The sequence below is a fragment of the Mus caroli genome, chromosome 6 (genome assembly GCF_900094665.2).
Source record: "Mus caroli chromosome 6, CAROLI_EIJ_v1.1, whole genome shotgun sequence".
In the NCBI taxonomy this organism is placed as follows: domain Eukaryota; kingdom Metazoa; phylum Chordata; class Mammalia; order Rodentia; family Muridae; genus Mus; species Mus caroli.
This window is the reverse complement of record NC_034575.1, coordinates 138,868,147-138,876,293: the sequence shown is the minus strand read 5'-3', so window position 1 is coordinate 138,876,293 and position 8,147 is coordinate 138,868,147. Positions and strand designations below refer to the sequence as shown.

The 8,147-nt window shown below is 43.3% G+C and overlaps 1 long non-coding RNA gene across 1 annotated transcript in view; it reads right to left on the bottom strand.

Annotated features, from left to right (window-relative positions):
- Window positions 1-1,870: 1,870 nt before the first annotated feature.
- The window catches only part of LOC110295883, a 79,073-nt gene continuing 72,796 nt past the window's right edge, over window positions 1,871-8,147 (bottom strand). Inside the window, exons 3-4 of the long non-coding RNA XR_002378128.1 lie at window positions 3,835-3,969; window positions 1,871-3,705 (exon numbers count right to left, since the gene is read on the bottom strand). This is a non-coding gene — a long non-coding RNA (uncharacterized LOC110295883). The remainder of the gene's footprint in view (window positions 3,706-3,834; window positions 3,970-8,147) is intronic.

Sequence of the window (8,147 nt, the reverse complement as noted above, 5' to 3'; positions counted from 1 at the left end):
TGTGTGTGTGTGTGTGTGTGTGTGTGTGTGTGTGTGTGTGTGTGTGTCTCTGTGTGTTGGTATGTGAATAAGTGTAGTTCCTGCAGAGGCAAGAGGCAATGCATCCCTCTGGAACTGGCATTACAAGCAGTTGTGAGCTTCCACACATGGGTGCTGGGAACTAAACCTAAGTCCTCCAAAAGCCTAATGGATTCTTAACTGCTGAGCCACCTCTCCACTTGGATTAACTCTTAGGGAGGGAGCACTGTGTGTCGCTGCTCTTTACAGAAAAGTTTCCTGTTACATGGGCATCTTATAAAGATGAGGGCTTCCAGAGCCAGGGTCAGATGGTCATCTGTGATTAACAGGCACATCAGGGTGTTATATCTCTTCCTGGGGCAAGAGATGACTCAGGCCTGCTCCTCTGAGCAACAGTTGATGTCCTGCAGCCTCAGTCTTTGGTTTTGTAAGCTATCCATCTTGAGGGAGGAGTCCAGCCCTAGGTTTTGTAATCATGAGGGAATAGTCCAGCCCAAATATCCTGTAATCCTGCTAATATCCTACTGGCTACCTAACAATAAGGTCAGAAGTCTCATGACTGGCCTTAATTACTTTCACTGTGTAATGACACAGCAAAGAGATGCTGAGCACAAGTCATACAGCAGGCCTTTCTTTGCCCAGCCTGCCTACACTTTGATGTTGGAATCCCCAACCTCTATAACTTGATAGACAAATGCCTCTTGTTCATGAACCACTTAGTTTGAGGGACATTATCGAAGTAGTTCAAGCCAACTAAGAAGGGGTATGCCCAGTTAGTGTCAGAGCATCAGTGTCAACATGAAGCTAGTGAAGTGGAGGGCAGGGATTAAGAAAGCAGCCCTGGAGCCTGACAGTCATTTGTGGCCATAGTAACCAAGAGACAGCACTGAAGTGATGAGCTCTTGACAGCAGGAACTTCCCAGGGAGATGGAAAAAATGAGTTTTCTTGGTAAGAAAATGGACAACTACTCTTCAGGCAGAATACATGCAATAGAACCTGAGTCAGTCTTCTCAACACAGGACAACATGAAGCTGGACTTAGAAAGGATAGGGGAGTCATGGGGTACCTGTGTGAAATGACATCACTACACATATCTGCACAGGTTAAGAAAGTTCACGCCTGTTCTGAAGGGGCAATGGACTGGGGAATTTAGTATCAGGAGAAACTCCTACTGCTAACCATTTATGCAGAATGTTCCACCCAAGTAAATTCATTCCCATCCCATTATGTGTATCCCCTCATTTTAACTGACCACATCCATGGTCTCCCTAAACCAAGAAATGGTAAGACTTCTCCAAGTATTGTTACAAATCCATATCGAGGCACTGTACGAGTGCAGGCAAAGTCCAGGTACCACAGGAAGCAGGTGTGCGTGAATGCTCTCAGCGTTTTTCCTTCACCTGGTCTCTTCGTGTATAAATGCTTTGTTTATTCTGTTTATCTTGAATTATTGTTTACAAATTCAATGCACACTTTCAAATAAGATTATAAATAAATAAGTCCAGATAAGACCTGGGACAGACTCCAAGTTGGAAGTGCTCAAATTGTTCTGGACGTCTAGAAGGAAATATATTGAATGTAGCAACTATATTGATTCAGACAGCCAATTTCCCTGCTGAAAAAAATATATACTCATGAAGTGGAGAGAGTAAGATGTGTGATGTGTAAAGGGTCCAACATCTACAGCTTGATGAATGGACATACCCAATAGGCTCTGTATTCTCCAACTACCATGAGAACCCCCAGATTTAACTTTCTCCTCTGAAACTTGCATATGCTTAGAAAACAGGGGACTCTAAATGTGCTTTAGGGAAAATGTGATAAAACTGAACAACTTTTACACAGAAATATATGTTCAAACTTTTATTTACAATATCCCAGATCATCTATTTTAAAAATCCAGAGGTGATCTCACGATATTTCCTGTGGATTTTCCTAACATTCTTCTCTTGTGTTTACTTCAGCTTTGCAGCAAATAACCCCCAAGGATTCTTCATGAAAGGGAGGAAGGCAAAAGCAGTCTCACAGTCACAAAATACATCACAAAACACCAAAAAGTATGACTGACAATCACTGCAACATGAAATTGACCACAGATTCATAAAATCTCATTTTCACAGGGTAATACTTTATGCTGTGTGGTGACTAGGATTCTGCACTAATGTGGATAGACCTTGGTACCGGATATTTGTCTAAACATTACTCTGAATGCTTCTCTGAAGTTATGACTTTAGAGGGACAGAGCTAAGCCTGGACCTTTTCCTGAGCACAGTGTTCACACTTATGATTATAGCATGTCCAGGAGCGCAGTATTCTGTCAGCTCCAGGGAGCATAAACAATGCAAAGCCTACAATAGCCAAGAAACAGAAACAAACTTCATGTCTATCAGTAGAGGAATAGTTAAAGAAAATGTGGTAAGCAATCACAGTGGATTTCTGTTTGCCCATAAAAAGAAGAATAAAACCCCATGATTTGCCGCGTGTATGAAACTGCAAGCAGTTAAGCTAAATGAAACTGTTGGGCACAGAGAGATGGGACTGTGTGGCTCCCTCACAGAGAATATCAGAAAGTCAGTGGATGCCATAGAGATCGGGAGTGGGATGGTAGTGACAGGAGACTGGGGACATGAGGGAGGAGAAGGATGATCAGTGGGGACTGAGTTAGATAGGAGTCAGACACTCTGGTATTGCACGTCAGGCAACCACATAGAGACACAATGTGCCATACTCTCAAAACCTACCAGAGAGACTTTGAATGTTTCCCAAGAAATGACAAGCATTTGAGGGCACAAATGTGTTTACTTCTTCAATTAACACACAACGTACACCTACCCCAGTGTGTCCAATAAGAATGTGTAATTTTTTAAAATTTCGTTTCAGTTAAAAGTCTAGCTAAAATTTTAAAATGCTAAGTAAATTTCTACGGTAGTTTTTGTTTGTTTGTTTCTTTGTTTGTTCATTCGTTTGTGTTCTGCCTAAGTACTTACAGATGTCAGAGCTTATCTGTGCACATCTGAGGACAATACATATGTAAACAGTGTTTTCATACAATTAAGTTTCCAGCATTAGCCTTCTTTATCTCATTTGCAAATACATCTTCATGATTTTCACAGTGTTTTTTCAGTGTCTTAAAAGGTTGCCGAGACGTGCCTTAAACTCAATATGTATGTAAGCCCAAGCTAAATTTAACCTCTTAACAATCCTCCTGCCTCAGCCTCCTGAGTGCTGGAACTGTAGGCATGAGGAAACACCTCTGGTCATTACATTTCAAATTTTAGTTACAATTATTTAATTACTCTGCGAATGTGTGCACACATGTGTATCACAGTATGCATGTGGTGGTCAGAGAACAACCCTTAATAGTCAGTTTTATATTTTCTTTCATCACATGGTTCCCAGGGAACAAACTCAGGTCATCTAGCTTGGCAGCAAGGGTCTACTCTCCCAGCCATTTTGCTGGGCTGTGATTTTTTTGGAAACCCCATGCCAGCTGTGACTTCACAGTCAGTTACAACATGAAGGGCACGGAAGGAGAGTTATACCCACCTCTGTGGGGCACAGGCTGAAATCAGATGAAGAGAGGGATTTATGGATGGCGCCAGAGGACACAGTGGGAGCTTGAATGTGCTCTAGGAAGTTGTGAAATCTTTTCTCTCTAGATGCTTTGTGATGAAAATACTGCTTGCCTTTAGGCAACGAAAGAATAAATACGTATTTATTACACTGTCTTAGCGCTAACATCCCAGCCATCCCTAAAATGAAGGGAAAGGGGCTGCTGTTGACTGGAGAGGCATGTTTATCTCTGACTCACTCACATTATTGGCTCCAGGCAGAGAGCAGATGTAGGTCATCAGGAGGCAACCGTGGCTTTTTGGCTGGTCTGCCGAACTCCAGACTCTATCGTCTATAGTTTGCACAAGCAGCTGTGTGCTAACGGTTAGCATTTACTCCTTCAAAACAAAAGGAGTGCGTCCAGCAGGAAGACTAGGACACAAAGGTTTACACCCTGCTTTCACCATGTTAAATGTAACACATGTCTAGCGAAAATCTGTCTCTCCCAGATGCAACTCTACTGAGGACATTCCCAGAGTAGGTCAGTGGAAGCTAAAACCTACCTCCCCCACACACCCCATTCCCCCCACCCCCAGTATGGCCAAATTTCTGGAATTTGGATTCCCTGGCTGTGAATAACGAACTTCTGTTGTTTTGTTTTTGTTTTCCAAGAGAGAATTAATCTGAAAGTATAATTTTTTTTTCCTGGCAATGCTCTCCTCACTCTCTGGCTGTCCTCAGATAAGCTGCATAGCTGTACTGATAAGATACAGATTGTTCAGCTACTGATGTGGGTGTGGGTGACATCGGAAAACCAGACCAGAAAACCGAACAGTGCAGGCTCCAGGCCATCCTCCTTCCCTACAAACACTGATTGTATCCAATGCCCAGCCAACATCAGAGAAAAACACACTGAAGGAGTACAGACGCCTGGATGTTCGTGACTAAATTCACATTCAGCCCTGTGACACCCATCAGAAATTAACAGAGCTTGGGTCCAGTGAGACGGATTGATCAGTGGGTAGGGTAAAAGTGTTAGGTACCAAGACTGATGGCCTGAGTTCAACTCACGAAATGAGAGAACTGACTCCTGTAACACGTACTGTGGCACCTCTGTGTGTGTGTGTGTGTGTGTGTGTGTGTGTGTGTGTGTGTGTAAAAATAAGTAGATATAAAATGAAAAAATATTGAGCGTATAATAATAATACATGGTGAATGTTTCTAAATTTTCTTGACTTGGTTGCTCTGTAATAGTTCATTACTTAGCAAGCCTAACATGATTAAATACTTAGGCTCTCTTCTGCTGGCAGGTTGGGAAGTAAACATGGAAAGCCGTTCATATTCTCTTGGGCTAATATTGTGATGGGCATTTCTGCAGACAGCCCAGCTGATGAGATCTGCAGCTATGGCCGATGCTATGGTTGACGCTGCTGTCATGAGTCACACATGGATCCTAACAACTTCATGAAGCAGATATTTGTATTTAAGTTTTACAAACTTAAAAAAAAAAAAAAAGAGTGTTTGAAGAATAAAGTAACCTAGTAAGTGTTAGAATGATGATTGACGCCCAAGTTAAGATGCCCATGCTCCTCCATCTATAGTAAGATTTATAAATGGCCCCACATCAATCCCTGGGGATTAAGCACAAAGCAAAGGGAATGTTTGATCCTGCAACCAGCTTAGCCTCTGCTGCCCTCCCTGTTCCTTAGATTCATAGTGTGTCAGAGGCAGAAAACTAAAACCTACAAGGGTTATAACATGACTTGGGATTTTAAGTCTCCTGTATAACTAGAGAGATGGCTTAGTGGGTAAAGTGCTCGCTGCACAGAATGTGGACCAGAGTTCAGATTCTCAACACCAATGAAACAGCCAGGTGCACGTACCTGTAACTCCTACTAGGGATGGAAAAAGGAGGATCAGTGGGGTTTCCTAACCAGACAGGCTAGCTGTAAGCTCTGGGCTCTGTGAGAGACCCTATCTCAAAAACCAAAGTAGGGCATGATATAGGATAAGATAATACACGATGGTGACCTCTGACCTCGTGTACAAATACAGGAGCACATGTAGGAGAAAGTCGAAGGCTGCTTCCAATGCACCAGGCTTGCAGAGCTTGGCCAAGTCTTTATAACGTGCAGAAGACTTTCAAGAGATTAGCTATCTGGCTCTTCCTTATAAGACCTCTCCGAGCCCACAGTCTGTAGAAACCAATCAATGTGAGGAATGGCAAGGAAATAAAAGAATCCTGGGGAGATGCTTAAATCAGAGGGAGTCTTCCAGCCAATGGGAGATGATATTTAAATCAGAGGGAGTCTTCCAGCCAATGGGATATGCTTCCGGCCAATAAACACATTGCTCTCACTCCAAAGAAGCAGAGGAAGCTGCTGGTTTGGGCTTGGGAAAATCTGGAAGCGAAATCTACCCACCAGTCTGTATTTATCCAGATATCTGAAGCTCCGGGATAGCAGCAGACGCCATGCATCCTGCCACGAATAGGTGGATTGTCTTGTTTACCCAACTAATTAGAACCAGAAAAATCCTAACGTGGGCAACATCGTTCAAACGATTTCATACCAAAAAGAAAATACAACAAAACAATTATAAACAAATGCAAAAGCAGACACTAGAGACACATAAGAAAAAGTTCAGGAAGCAGTGGTTTCAAACAAGCAAATATTCCAGGATATTTGCCAGTCAGTAGGCTTTTCCATGACAGGGAGGGCCAGTGGTAGGGAGTGCAGACTCCACTGGGCAGTGATCACATTGTCTGGGCAAACTACTTCCTCAAGCTTATTGGGTGTTCCGTCTCTATATCATAGACATGCTGTGAAGTGAAGTAACATGTTCCTAGCATGTGCTTTGATGCTGTCAACAAAGGCCTCAGATTCAATTTTCAGAAAGCCCAAATGAACTAGGAATCCTTGTCTGAGAAAGTAACTCAGTTAGTAGAGAGCCTGCCCAGCATGCATGAGGCCCTAAGTTCAAACCCCAGTCCCCCACACACATGGTCTGTTGGTGAACAGGCCAATAACATGCCTCTAATTCCAGCATTTTGGAAATAGAGAGGGAGATCAAAAGTTCGAGGTCACCCATAAAGTTTGAAGCCAGTTTGGATATATGAGATTGCTGAACTTTGAAGTCTGACCCTTAGAATCAAGAGTCTCCCAGTATAAGGTCTTCTTGCACTGAGGAGTACTCCCAGGTCTGTGAGCTGGTTGGCTCTTGTGTTCCGTTCACCCACAGCATGTGGCTATGCAACAGCAGCCTAAGGAGACTTGGGTCAGGAAAAGTAAGGACAGGCTGGCTTACACGCAGGGCAGTGCTAAGGAGAGTCTCAAAAGAGATCTTCTTATTCATAAGTGGTCCCCTCCTCACCTACTTTACTACTATATGTCTCTTCCTGTGTCAGAGAACACCACTCTTATCCTTTCCCCAAATAGGGGGAGACAGGGGTTATAGCAGCAGGGATTTTTTTTCAATTTTTTTATTCGATATTTTCTTCATTTACATTTCAAATGCTATCCCGAAAGTCCTCTATACCCTCCCCCCCTCTCCTACCCACTTACTTCCATTTCTTGGCCCTGGCATTCCCCTGTATTGGGGCATATAAAGTTTGCTAGACCAAGGGGCTTCTCTTCCCAATGATGGCCGACTAGGCCATCTTCTGCTACATATGCAGCTAGAGACACGAGCTCAGGGGGTACTGGTTAGTTCATATTGTTGTTCCTCCTATAGGGTTGCAGACCCCTTCAGCTCCTTGGGTACTTTCTCTAGCTCCTCCACTGGGGACACTGTGATCCATCCAATAGATAACTGTGAGCATCCACTTCTGTGTTTGCCAGGCACTGGCATAGCCTCACAAGAGACAGCTATATCTGGGTCCTTTCAGCAAAATCTTGCTGGCATATGCCATAGTGTCTGTGTTTGGTGGCTGATGATGGAATGGATCCCTGGGTGGGGCAGTTTCTGGATGGTCTCAGCTCCAAACTTTGTTTCTGTAACTCCTTCCCTGGGTATTTTGTTCCCTATTCTAAGGAGGAATGAAGTATCCATGCATTGGTCTTCCTTCTTCTTAATTTTCTTGTGTTTGTAGCAGCAGTTCTTAACCTGGGGGTCACAGCCTCTTCAGGAGTCAAATGACCTTCCCCAGAGTCGCCTTAGGCCACCAGAAGATGTTTGCTTTATGATTTATCACTGTAGCACAATTACACCTCTGCAGTCACGGCACAAATAGTTGGGAGTCAACACAACGGTATTAGAGGGCTGCAGCATTAGAAAGGTTGAGAATCACTGGGTTATAATAAAACTGTGTGAGCTGTAGAGCTCAATGTATCTCCTGCAAGTTTGGCTTAAAATAAGAAGAACGAGAAAGACCAAACTTTCCTTCTGTTGTGTCTGAATTAAGTGGAGAGCTTTGTTTCTGTTAACGTACCAGATTTTCTGCTCATATTAGAAATACAAATGGCTGTAAGGATGATTGCATCCTCCAGAGTGCTGTGCCTCAGTACCATAGACATGATAAATACTCCAGAGTGCTGTTGCTCAGTACCATAGACATGGTAAATACTCCAGAGTGCTG